A 14420-nucleotide genomic window follows, 5' to 3' on the forward strand; every position below is an offset into this window, starting at 1 on the left:
ATGATGAATGTGCTATGGACAATTATTGGTGAAAATGAAGTTTATTGAAGATAGATACCAATACTCTTTTTTCATTGAAACGTAAATTTTATTATTTTATTGATATTGTTAGTGATGAATATTCTTAAAACAAATATAAATTTTTTAATTTAAATTATTATTATATTAACAAATACATGGATATATTTCTTTTGCCAAATTCACTAATCAGTATATTTATGTGCATTTTTTTAATTCTCTAAGTTATTTGATTTTATATTTTTTGTAATATATTTTTATTATACATATTTATAAATTTAGATTATGTATGTTAATATTTTTTCATTTTATAATAATATCTCAGGGTTTAAAAGAGTGCGTAGAAAATAAAATAGGCCGTGCATAGCACGAGTGTGATACTAGTGTACATAAAAAATGACTAATTTTTAGTACTCAATATTTTTTAATTAATTTAAAAAATCAGTAAAATAAAATAGTAATACTAATGAAACTAATAAAGCAAAAATTTTAAAAATAAATTTGATTAACTAATCCAGTACCAAAACTAACTTAAGCCCCATAATAAAATAGGCCCAAAACTTTTGGCCTTTTAACCTAACTAAAGCAACCTTAGTCTTCCTCATCATTCCACTGTAGAATATTTGAATTTGCTGTGTTACTTCCCCAATCTCTCACCTCAATTCTTCCTACTATTGTTTCCCTCTCTTCTTATTTCCTAGAAAAGGTTGAAGGATTGGATATAATTCAAGTTATCGTGGGGTCGGAAGTGTATCTGTGATGGGTGGAAGATCGATTATGTCCATTGGCGGACACAAGAAGGGATAAGGGGCTTAAGCCCCTCCCAAAAATATTTTTAATCATTCTATCTATTACTGTTATTTTCAGATTCGTTGAAAGTCTTGTTTAGCCCCTGCCAAAACGTGTCATTAAAGATTAAATTATTAAAAAATGATTAATTGGAAGGGGCTGAAATTTGAAATTAGAGAATGAGAAATTATCAACTATCTACAATGGCCGCCAATCGTTTGATGAAGAAGAAGCAAACCAAAGTTACTTAATTGGAGTATAAAATAATACTACAATATTATTATTTGAAGCAAATTTTTAAGCTTTTTTCACGCTATTTCCCTCGCATGTTAGACACGTTTCATCTAGCATTCTACTCTTTAACTTGATGAAATATTTATTAAAAGATTTAAAATTTATTTCCTTAATGGAGTGCATTCTATATTTAAACGGCTTACCACTTACTATTAGATGTTTGTAATCTCTTATATAACAAGTTATTTGTTTTTAATATTAATTAGAGTGCCATTCTCAATTTGTTTTGATTAGAAATTTAGGAAGTACTTTTATAAAATGGTCAAAACGAAAAGATATTTTATTTTTTATTAGTCCATTGAATTATTGAATTAATATTAATTTAATCTATTTGAGTATTTGTTATATATTACTCCATATCTTTTAACCTAAAAGATTTTTCATTTGGTATATTTATTGAGTCTTTTCAATGATACGTAACATAGTAGTGTTTTTAATCAATAGAAAATGTAGAATTCAGTGCAGAAATGTCACTTTTAGATAACGCGAGAGTAATTTTTAGTTCGTTATAAGTTCATTTTCAAAGTTCAGGATTTTAAAAACATAGAGATCATTTTTAGATCGTTTTAAGTCATCGTTTTAAGTCATCCTTACTAAAATTGAACTAAAATGAACTCAAAAGTTGAATAAAATTATTCAGCCTAGCCCCTGCAAAAAAAAATTCTGCGTCCGCCACTGATTATGTCATTCTCCGGCAGTGCCCGATGGACCGGCGGTGGCGTCGGTCGACCCCACTCGACCCCACCTGGGTCTGTGACGTCCGTCTCTGGGAGGGAGTACATTCTAATTTTTACATTATGCAGGCGAACTAAGATACACTGTCACAGACCTAACTTTTTACAAAAATTCGATCGAACAAGAGATAAGCTTAGTCACAGATAGATGGTTTTTAACCAATGTGTAAAAAATTTAACAAATTAAACATGCGAAATCAGTGGCGAAGCCACGTTGGGCCGAGGGGCCTGGTCCCCCCATGAATTTTGTTATTACCAATATACGTAATTTATATTGAGCACCATTGTTATGTAATATCTATAGCTTGGTTGGAGTTGGTAGGATGTGAGTTCGAATCCAAGTGGCCACATATTTCTCTTCCCTCTTTTCTTTCTACTAGTTTTTTTTCTCTTTTCTTTCTACTTATACAACGTAATGTGTACTCCCTCTGTCCCCAAATTTTGTCACAGTTTTACTGGATACGGGTTTTAAGAAATGTAATAGAAAGTTGGTTGGAGAAGTTGGTAGGACGTGGGTCATACTTTTAAAGTATTAGTTCTATAATAAAATGTGAGTGATAATAAGTTAGTGGAATGTGGGGACTACTATAAAAAATGGTAAAAAGTGAAATATGACAAATTTTGTGGGACGGACGAAAATGGAAAAATGTGATAAAATTTCAGGGGCAGAAGGAGTATATTCCAATTCTATTAGCTTTTCTATTTGTTCCTCTTTTCTTTCTACACTATAATGTGTATATTTCAATTCTATTAGCTTTTCTATTTGTTCTCTTTTACACCAATAATTAGCTTAATTTTAAATCTTTGTCACTTCATAATTAAAAATTGTTTTCATCTATATTAAACTTAAATAAAAATTGAAAGTATTAAATATTAATTATTTCGAGCTTTCTGAATTTCGACATCACCAACATCGAATGACCCCTATAATTATTAACAATGACCCCTTGATGGTTGGGCGAATTTTTGATGGTAGTAAATGCAGGTAATGAATATAGATCACGACACAAGGAATTACGTGGTTCGATTTACTGAAGTAAATCTACGTCCACGGGAAGAAAAGAGGGCAAGATTGTATTGCTTGATCTGGTTTACAGCTTACAAATACAGACTTGCTATATGTTATTTGATGTCTAGAGCCCTTCCTCTATCTGATCTAAGTTCTATTTATACATTGAACTAAGATCGTGGCTTGCATCACCACTAACTAGGTAGTGGATGTCGTGGAGGTCATGAGATCCTGCATGGGTCCACTATCTCTTTGTTTGGTCCGCTATCCTGCATGAGATCCTGCATGAGTTGACACCACTAAATAGATCGTGTAGTGGAGGTCGTGGAGGTTCTGCATGAGTCCACTATCTCCCAGTTCGGTCGAATACTGAGACCGAACTTCTGAACTATTGCCGAGCAGCTTTTGCCGATCTGAGAGTAGAGCTTGATTGGTCGGCTTTTACCGAGCTGTAGGCTGGGGCCGAACTCTTTGGTAATGCCGAACTGATTGGTTGGCTTTTACCGAGCTGTAGGCTGGGGCCGAACTCTTTGGTAATGCGGCTGGGGCCGAACTCTTTGGTAATGCCGAACTGATACTCTTCCTTGGGCTTTGGGCTGATGGGCCGTCACTGCTATTGGGCTTGTTTAGTACGTACCCCATCACTACCCCCCCCGAAAAGCGAAGTGAATCACTTCGGCGAAGCGAGTCACTTCGGCATTCTGGATAAAGGTACGGGGGAGGCTGACGTCAGGGGACGTGCCTTGCGCGTGACTGCATTAAATGCGACAGTAAAATCCGGCCGTTGAATCCTGAAAAGGTGGGATTCGAAACGGTGCGATGATTTTGAAATCTTCTCCGAATCTGATAAATACGTCCTTTCTTCATCATTTGAACACTTTTGCTATTGCTTCTTCTGCATTCTCTCTCTTTTGCGTAAAAATTTCCTTCCACTTTCAAGAATTTCTTCAGAATTTCTTCAGACTTTCAAAGAGTAAGAACCATGTCTTCTTCTTCTTCTTCTGAGTCAGGTAGCGGTAGGAAAGGGGGTAAGGGGTCTTCTAGCCGGAAAGAATCCGGGGAGAAGACCGTAGAGTATTTTCACAGCATCTTGAGTAAGGATACTGTGATATCCTTACACGAAAAATATTTTTTTCCTGGGGGGAAGGTTGCGATTCCCGACGACCTTCATAGGGCTGACTCGCCGCCGGAGGGTTACGCCACCGTTTATGAAGCCGGCTTGGAATGCGGGCTTCGTTTCCCTCTTCCCCCTGCCTTTGTAGAGCTGCTAGATTTTTTTCAACTCCCTTTAGGTCAGGTGACTCCGAACTCTTGGAGGCACTTATCGGCCTTTGCTGCCGAACTGCGTAGGCTAGATAAGGATCTGTCTCTGAGGGCAATCCTTAATTTCTTCCAGTTTAAGAGGAAGGGATCTTGGTTTTACTTGATCCCTTTACAGCCCTTTAGGGCCTTCTGCAAAACCAAGTGGCCAAAGTGGCAACATCGCTTCTTTTTTTATAATAGGACAGCGGCTCCGGGCTTTCCCTGGAGAGGGCCGAAGTCCGTGATTCCTCATCCTCGGTTAGAACCGTTGAACGAGCTCGAGGGCGAGCTCAATAAGATTCCTATGATTAGGAAGCAGTACCTGGAGTCTGAGCTCGTCAAGGGCGACTTCGTGTTCGACTCCTCGTCTTCGGACGAAGAGACTGAGGGTGAGGACTTCTTTTTTGTGCCTTACTGCTTTTGTGGCGAAAACTAACCTTGCTTTCTTGCTTTTTGGCAGTGAACTTGCTAAATAAGATTAGCCGCAAATCCTCCGAGCTTAAGGAGTCGGAGAAACAGAAGGCTACCAGCTCGGCGCCTGATGCCGAGAAGAATCCGAAGAGGCAAAAGACCTCTTCTTCGGATCCAAAAAAGCCGGAGTCCACTTCGGCAAAGGGGAAGGGGAAGACCCAGAAGCCCCCAAGAGCGCCAGAGAAAGACGTGGTCTTGGCGCCTCCTTCGGAACATATCTGTGAGCCATTTTTATGGCCCACGGACTTCGCCGAGGTGAATTCTCTTCTTGATTTTCTGGCCTTGCTTTTTTCCTGTATTTTTTGTGGCCCCTCGGTTGACTTTTTCCTTTTTCCATTTTCAGAGGAACGATATGCTCTCCAAGCTCGTCGCCGTTGAACTCTCCAAAGCGTCCAACGATTATGCTGAGATGCAGAGGAAGTTGGCGGCTGCTCGTCACCAGGCCGAACAGGCTAAGGCAGACTTTGAGAAGGCCAGAGCTGCTAGGATCTCGGCCCAGGATGAAGCCCAGTTTGCCAAAAACCAGCTCGTCATCCAGCGAGAGCAGACGAAACGGAGGGATGCTGCCGCCGTGGTTGGCCAAGGGGAGGTTCTCCGTGCTTTCGCGGAGAAACTCTTTCTGAGCAATCAATTTTCGGCCTTTGTCGGTGATCTGCTGAAACTGATGACCGATAATGCCGAGCAGGGGCCCGAAGTCGTCCTGCCGCTGTACGGCCGAGAGATAGCAGCTCGTCTCCAGAGTCTGCCGCTCCTTGAGGAGCTTGCTTCGTCCTCGGTCCTGCTTTCTGCTGACCGAGTTCGTAGTTGCCGAGCTGACCGGGACGAGAATATGGAGGCTATCTTTGCCTCCTTAGGGCCAGTTTCACCCGCTCCAATTTTCCACGGAGAGGGTGAGACCGAGCAGCTTGATCAGCAGACCGGAGACAGGCAGGCCGAGCAAGAGGTGCTGCTGATCGGTGATGGGGGCACCGAGCAGGCTGGGGGGAGCAGGGAGGCCGAGGCTGAAGCTGAGGCAGACAAGGAGAAGGAAGCTGAACCTAACCGAGGAGCCGGAGACGAAGCTGGCGGAGTATGATTTCGTCTCCCTTCTCTTAGTTTAGTTTCTTCCTTGTTGTAAAATGGCCTTGAGGCCCTCCTTGTGTAAAAATTTTTTCTTATGAATGAAAAAATTCTTCTTTCTGCACTTGTGTCTTCGTATAGCTTTTCGTACTCTCTTTTACTCCTGTTGTGGTTTACTACCTGCTCAGTAAACTGAAATGCCGAACTGACATAGCTGCTTTGTATTCTTAACTCTTAAGGAGCTGGAGGTACTTCACTGGAAGCGGCTGTACTCTTCCGCTTTAGACGAAGCTGAGAAAAAAGCCATGGCTGACCAGATGAAGAATGACGAACTCTTGGCTTGTTTAGTGAAGCTGGAGGCCGACAATAAGGACTTAGAATCCGAAAAGAAAGATCTGGAGGCCGAGCTGAACACTGCCGTCGCTGAGAGGACTGCGTATGAGGATTTCATCTGCAGGCGCGGGGGAATGACCATCTCTGAAGTTCAGGAACGAGTTGACGAACTGTGGGAGGAATATCATGTACTCCGGAGGAACAATGCGCTGGAGAGCTCGGCTTGCCAACAAGTTGTGAAATCATTGCGGCGCTGGGCTTCTCGGTACGACATCGTTCTTTCCCGGCGTCCTTCAATCGAGAGATTCCTTAGGCTTTTCCCGCCAACAGATGGTCGCACTCCAGCTCAAACCCCTGATTCACTTGCTCAAAACCCTACTCCAAGTCAGCAACGAACTCAGGAGCAACCGGAAACGTCAAGACGAGAACGGACTCAGGAGCAACCGGAAACATCAAGACAAGGACGGACTGAAGTTCGTAGAGGAGCTGTGATTATGAGTGAGCAAGATCAACAAATGCTTCGTGAAGAGACTCTTCGCCGCCGAGGTGCCAGTACTTCCCGGACTCAAGGAAGAGGCGGTAGGTCGATCAGAGCATCTCGTCGACCTGCTTATTCTTCAGCTGCCCGGAACGCCCGAACTCGGCTTCACGAGGATTTTGTGAATAGATGGCTCAACTTTAGCAACCAGGGACAGTAGAATAGTCCTTTGTAATGGCGTAACGCCTTCTCGTAGGGCAGCGGAGTTGTATGCCGAACAAGTTTTAATAAATGAAATCTTCATTTCGCTTCTATCACTGCGTATATACAGCTCAGCGAAAAAATTTCATCGTGCTCGTCCTCGGTCTTATGAAGTAAACTTCTTTGACCGGACTCGTCCTCGGTCTTATGAAGTAAGCTTCTTTGACCGGACTCGTCTTTGGTCTTATGAAGTAAACTTCTTTGACCGGACTTGGTCCTCGGTCTTATGAAATAAACTTCTTTGACCGGACTCGTCTTTGGTCTTATGAAGTAAACTTCTTTGACCGGACTCGTCTTTGGTCTTATGAAGTAAATTTCTTTGACCGGACTAAGCTTGTGTCCTAATTTGGCGAGTTTTATCGCTCGGATCGGACTTTCCCTTGTCCTAATTTGGGGATCGGACTTTCCCTTGTCCTAATTCGGCGAGTTTTATCGCGTGGATCGGACTTTCCCTTGTCCTAATTCGGCGAGTTTTATCGCGTGGATCGGACTTTCCCTTTGTTGCAGTTCGTTTCAGACGGACTGCTTGTTTCTTAAGCTGAATTGTGGTCTTGTATCCTCCTTAGAAGCTTGGACTCACAATCGTTGGCTTATATATGTTCTAAAAAGGGGATCAGCCTTCGAAGAACAAGATACCTCAGTAACATTTGTAAGAGACGACACGCACATAGACAGACAAAACGCACATAGACAAACAAAACGCACATAGACAAACAAAATGCACATAGACAAACATGAAAAACAAGTAAAAAACAAAGAAAGCACATACCCCTAGACACAAGACTGACTGACTAGACTGTCTCTTACAAATGGAACTTCTTGAGGTTGGAAATGTACCATGTTCGGGGTACTTGTTCTCCTGACATGTGAGTCAATTTATAAGACCCTTTGCCGAGGACTTCTGACACCCGATATGGACCTTCCCATGTGGGTTCGAGTTTGCCCAGCTTTTCTGCTCGGCTTACTTCGTTGTTTCTCAAGACAAGATCTCCCACTTGAAATTGCAGCTTTTTCACCCTTTGGTTATAATACCGGGCTACTTGCTCCTTGTACTTGGCTGCTTTTATGCAGGCCAATTCTCTTCTTTCTTCGGCCAGATCTAGTTCGGCTCTCAGTCCGTCATCATTCATTTCTGAGGAGAAATTTAGAGTTCGGGGACTGGGTACGCCGATCTCAACCGGAATCACGGCTTCAGTGCCGTACACCAGACTGTACGGAGTTTCACCGTTGGAGGTTTTGGGTGTAGTTCGGTAGGACCATAGGACTTGAGGGAGATTTTCTACCCATTGTCCTTTGGCTTGTTCTAACCGAGCTTTTAACCCTTTCACCAAGATACGGTTTGTTACCTCCGTTTGTCCGTTTGCTTGTGGGTGGGAGACCGAAGTGAACCGCTGTTGAATATTCAACTCTTGGCACCAATTCTTGAATGTCTTGTCGGTGAACTGAGTCCCATTATCCGAAATGAGGATGTGGGGTATGCCAAATCGGCACACTATGTTCTTCCAGACGAAATCCAATGCCTTCGAGCTCGTTATCGTAGCTAATGGTTCAGCCTCCACCCACTTCGTGAAGTAATCCACGGCAACGATAAGGAATTTCATTTGCCGAGGAGCTTGTGGTAGTGGTCCTACTATGTCTATGCCCCATTGCATAAAAGGCCAAGGGCTTTGCATAGCACATAGATCGGTCTGCGGCATCCTTGGGATATTTGCATGAATTTGGCACTTCGTACATGTCTTGACGAGCTGCACTGCTTCTTGTACCAAAGTTGGCCAATAATATCCCCATCTCAGAACTTTTTTAGCTAAAGCTCTAGCTCCGATGTGGCTACCGCAAGATCCTTCATGAACTTCTCTAAGGATGTAGTCCGTCTCTTCTGGTCCTACACATCGCAATAACGGTTGAAGGTAGGACTTTCTGTATAGGACTCCTTCATGAAGTTCATACCGAAGTGCTCGGCATGTGATTTTCCGAGCTTCTCTCTTATCCTCGGGCAGTTGTCCTTGATCTAGATACTGTAAGATCGGCGTCATCCAGTTCGGCGAGCTGGTTACTGAATGTACCTCAGCTTCATCAATGCTTCGGTGTAGTAATTCCTCCACCTTTGAGCTCGGATATGAGGCCAACTTACTTAAAGTATCTGCTCGGCTGTTTTCCGCTCTGGGAATGCGGATTATCCGAAAATAAGAGAAACTTCGGCTAATGCTTTGCGCTTTGTCCAAGTATTTTTTCATCCTCTCATCTCGGGCTTCACTTGTACCCAGCATGTGATTCACTATGACTTGTGAATCACAATGGATTTTGAGAGATTTGACAAATAGACTTTGCGCTAATTGAAGTCCGGCAAGGAGGGCTTCGTATTCGGCTTCGTTATTAGTAGTTGGGAATAAGAACCGAAGTGAATAAGTTACCTCGTGTCCGTCGGGAGCGATAAGTAGAATACCAGCTCCACTTCCCGTCTTATTCGAAGCTCCATCTACGAATCCACTCCAGCAGTCCGGCGGTTCTACTTCGGATTCTTGGGGCTGTGTTAGTTCGTCATTGGCAGGATTTTTCTGTTCGGCAATAACAGGGATTGCTTGATCGAACTTTGCTTCTGCAAGAAAATCTGCCAAGGCTTGTCCCTTGATGGCTTTCCGAGGTAGATATTCTATTGAGTGTTCTCCCAACTCTATGGCCCATTTGGCGATTCTGCCTGATGCTTCTGGCTTGGTCAAAACTTGCCGAAGTGGCAGATCGGTTAAGACGCATACCTTGTGAGCATAGAAGTATGGCCGCAGTCTCCTTGCTGCATTTACTAACGCCAGAGCAATTTTTTCCAGAGGTTGATACCTTGTTTCTGGACCTCTTAATGCTCGGCTTGTAAAGTAGATGGGAAGCTGCTTTAGGCCTTCTTCTCGTACAAGCACCGCGCTAATGGTTTGATCTGATGCCGCTAAGTATAAGAATATCACTTCGGCATCTGTTGGAGCAGAGAGAATTGGAAGCTTGGCTAAATAACTTTTGAGCTCGTCAAAAGCCTTTTTCTGCTCGGCTCCCCACTCAAACTTTGGTGCCTTTTTCAACACTTTGAAGAACGGTAGTTGCTTTTCGGCTGCTTGGGAAAGGAATCTATTCAGTGCGGCTAGACATCCAGTTAGTCTTTGCACATCATGTATGGACTTCGGCATCGCCATGTTCTGAACAACTTGAACTTTTGAGGGATTTGCTTTGAGTCCGTCCCTTGAAACCCAACAACCCAGAAACTTTCCCGAATCTACCAAAAAGGTACATTTTTGGGGATTGAGTTTGAGGTTGGCTTTTTTGAGCACGTCGAGGGTGGATTTGAGGTTGTCTTCGTACTCCGAAGTGCTTCTGCTTTTGACGACTATGTCGTCAACATACACTTCAACCTCTTTTCCGATCAAATGCCGAAAGAGCTTATCTACCATCCTTTGATATGTGGCTCCGGCATTCTTTAAACCGAATGGCATCTTTTTATAAGCAAAGATGCCGAAGTCAGTAATGAAAGCCGTTTTTGAAGCATCATTCTCATCCATTAAAACTTGGTGGTAGCCTTTGTATAAATCAAGAAAACAGAAAATTTCGAAGCCGATCAAAGCTTCTACTTTTTTATCTATGTTCGGAAGGGGATAGCAATCTTTAGGACAGTGCTTGTTTAGATCGGTAAAATCTATGCACATCCGCCATCCTCCTTCTTTTTTCTTGATCATCACAGGATTGGCCACCCAAGAAGGATATTTCACCTCGAATAATACATCCGCTTTCAGTAATTGGCGGACTTCGTCATGGATGACTTGATTTCTTTCTGCCGCAAAGAGTCTTTGCTTCTGTTTTATAGGCCGGACTGAAGGATCAATATTTAACCGATGAGTGATTACCTCAGGGGGCACTCCGGTCATGTCCAACGGAGACCATGCAAAGACATCTTTGTACTCCTTGAGGAGCTGGATGGTCTTTTCCCGGAGTAGGGGCGTTCCCGCGAAACCGATCTTGACCGTTCTGGATGGATCATCTTCGTATAACTGAACGGTCATTGAGTTCGACTCTGGTGTGACTTCGGTCATTTCGCTTGCCTCTGACTCCGGCTGCTGTGATTGCTATGCTTGATGATGCCGATCTGATTGCTCGGCACTTTTAAGCGCAATCTGCAGACACTCTTTTGCTCTCTTTTGATCACCTCGGATGACCGCTATCCCACCTTTAGTGGGAATCTTGATGGTGAGGTGATAAGTAGAGCAAACGGCCCGAACTGCGTTGAGCCAATCTCTTCCCAAGATGATGTTGTACGGGGACCGAGCTTTTACCACAAAGAACTCGATCATCGTACTGGAGCTTGTAGGCGCTTTTCCCACCGTGATCGGAAGGCTGATAATACCTTCAGGGCGGGTGTCCTCCTGGGCGAAACTTTTCAGAGGAAGTGGAGCCGGACTGAGCCGAGCTGGATCCACTTCTAGTTTATCGAAACATTCTTTAAAAAGAATGCTGACTGACGCTCCGGTATCCACAAACACTCTGTGGATCAGTTTGTTTGCCACTCCGGCTTGGATGACAATAGCGTCTTGATGAGGAGAGATGGCCGGGACGGGATCTGCATCTGAAAATGTAATCACTTCGTCCTGCTTCAGCCTTTTATGCGTTGGCTCCTCTCGATTGAAGCCTCTGCGCTCTGACTTCAGGGACGATTTAGTCTTCCCGGCAGGGAGAGCATCAATAGTCAGGATTACTCCATCATATTGCAGCTCGTCATCGTCTTCGGGGTCCTGTTGCTTTTTCGGATCCTGAGGAGCGCAGTTCGCACCTCTCTGCTTTTTGTTCTTTTTCGGCTGCTTGCTTTGGTATTTTTTTAACGTCCCTGCTTTCACAAGAGCATCAATACCTGCAGCCAAATGTCGGCACTCCTCGGTATCGTGACCGTGGTCTTGATGGAAGGAGCAATATTGATCCTGAGGTCGACGCGCGGCCGATTTCGTCATCCGCTTTGGTTTTTCGAACATATCGGAATGCAGTTCGAAAATTTCCGCTCTCGACTTGTTCAATGGTACGAACTGAGCGGGCGGCTTCTCAGGATTGAGACGTGGCCCCAATCGGTCTTGCACCGGAGCCCTTTGAATCCTTTCAAAAGGAGTTCGGCGAGGATGTCCCTGATCGCCAAAAGGAGTTCGGCGAGGATGTCCCTGATCGCTATGATCGGGCTTCCTCCTGTCTCCTCGGGATGAGCTGTCTAAAGACCGTTTGCGACGGTCTGCCTCATCGGCACGAGAGAACTGGTCCGCAATGTCCCACATCTCTTGAGCTGTTTGCGGACTGCATTCCACGAGCTTTCTGTAGAGAGCTCCGGGCAGGATTCCATTTTGGAATGCCGAAATGACAAGTAGATCATTGAGATCATCTACTTGTAGGCATTCCTTGTGGAATCTCGTCATAAAGTCGCTGATCTTTTCGTCGCGACTTTGACGTATAGAAAGCAGCTGAGCCGAAGTGATTCGGGCTTCCGCTTTCTGAAAGAACCTCCTGTGGAAAGCATCCATTAGATCTCGGTAAGATCTAATGCTGCCTTGGGGGAGGCTATCGAACCACCTTCTTGCGTTCCCGATAAGCAGCTCGGGAAACAGCTTGCACATATGGACCTCATTGAGACCCTGGTTCGCCATGTTATACTGATAGCGTCCCAGGAAGTCATGAGGATTCTCTAACCCGTCATAAGTCATCGACGGAGTTCGGTAGTTCTGTGGCAAGGGAGTTCGGGTGATATCGTCCGAGAACGGAGTCTTCAATGCTCCGTACATGGCGAACCCGACATCTCTTCGGTATGGAGGAGATGGAGTTCTCCTGTGATTCCGGTACCGAGGAGGAACAGGAACATGTCGGGGTTGAGGATTCTTCTTCCTGGAAGACACAGCACTACTGCGGTAGTGACTTTCATGTCTGGATGAGGAGGGAGAATCCACCGTTTTCGTCTCCGGCTTTTGGCTCTTTTGCAGGAAAATTAAGAACTCTTCCTGCTTCTCGGCCAAAAACAATTTGACAGCCTCGTTCAAATCGGGCTGCTGGGAAGACTCGGTGCGATGAGTCTTTGAGCGGCTTGTTCCTTCTCCGTGAGAACTGGAAGTAGATTTCTCCCGAGGCTGTTTTCCAGACCTGCGGGCTGGACTAGCTTCCTCAGGGTTATCACGAACGGTATTATGGGTGTTATGTGATCTGGTATGCATTTTTTTTTTTTTGGGTGGAAAAAGGGTCAAAAATTCGCTTTATCACAAATTTGGTTCTCTGTTTCCCACAGACGGCGCCAGTGATGGTTGGGCGAATTTTTGATGGTAGTAAATGCAGGTAATGAATATAGATCACGACACAAGGAATTACGTGGTTCGATTTACTGAAGTAAATCTACGTCCACGGGAAGAAAGGAGGGCAAGATTGTATTGCTTGATCTGGTTTACAGCTTACAAATACAGACTTGCTATATGTTATTTGATGTCTAGAGCCCTTCCTCTATCTGATCTAAGTTCTATTTATACATTGAACTAAGATCGTGGCTTGCATCACCACTAACTAGGTCGTGGCTTGCATCACCACTAACTAGGTAGTGGATGTCGTGGAGGTCATGAGATCCTGCATGGGTCCACTATCTCTTTGTTTGGTCCGCTATCCTGCATGAGATCCTGCATGAGTTGACACCACTAAATAGATCGTGTAGTGGAGGTCGTGGAGGTTCTGCATGAGTCCACTATCTCCCAGTTCGGTCGAATACTGAGACCGAACTTCTGAACTATTGCCGAGCAGCTTTTGCCGATCTGAGAGTAGAGCTTGATTGGTCGGCTTTTACCGAGCTGTAGGCTGGGGCCGAACTCTTTGGTAATGCCGAACTGATTGGTTGGCTTTTACCGAGCTGTAGGCTGGGGCCGAACTCTTTGGTAATGCGGCTGGGGCCGAACTCTTTGGTAATGCCGAACTGATACTCTTCCTTGGGCTTTGGGCTGATGGGCCGTCACTGCTATTGGGCTTGTTTAGTACGTACCCCATCACCCCTATAATTATTAACAATGACTTGGGCCCCTCGTAAAAATTCTAGCTTTGCAACGGCGCGAAATGAAGCTCCAAACACTGAATCTGCGGCACGCATGAGGTTGGAGGACCAAACGCCGTCGGAGTCGACTTGATCACGTGATAAGAGAAGTCAATTATTTCATTTCCTTTCTACCATCAGACAAAGTTATTTTGATTCCACATTAGTGTTTTTTCACATATTTTCTTTTTATTCTGTAATTAATTTCCGTGTTGAGTTTAGGAAAGCAGGCCAATACTGGGTTTTTTCACCACGAGAGTTGATTGCGCAGTTTTCTTTTATAACTCTTGCATTCTTTTCAAACTTTAGTGATTCTTCATATTTTTATTAGAATTAAATAAATTCAGAGAAACTGTAGATTCGTTAATTAAAAAAAGCAAGCGTATTTACTAATAGAAGATTGGTCATTATAAATTCAGAGAAGCCGCCGATGACGGGAGCTCAAGCGATCGAAGCAATCGGAAAACAACAAAAACGAGGAAGAATGTAGCAATAAATTATTTGAGGGAAGAAGAAATAATTTATGATCTTATTTAAAAATAATAATTTTGATGATTAAATAATTAAAAAAGGTTTAAGTTAGTCAAAATTGTAATTAAAATCGCT

Source organism: Salvia splendens, chromosome 19 (genome assembly GCF_004379255.2).
Source record: "Salvia splendens isolate huo1 chromosome 19, SspV2, whole genome shotgun sequence".
NCBI lineage: Eukaryota > Viridiplantae > Streptophyta > Magnoliopsida > Lamiales > Lamiaceae > Salvia > Salvia splendens.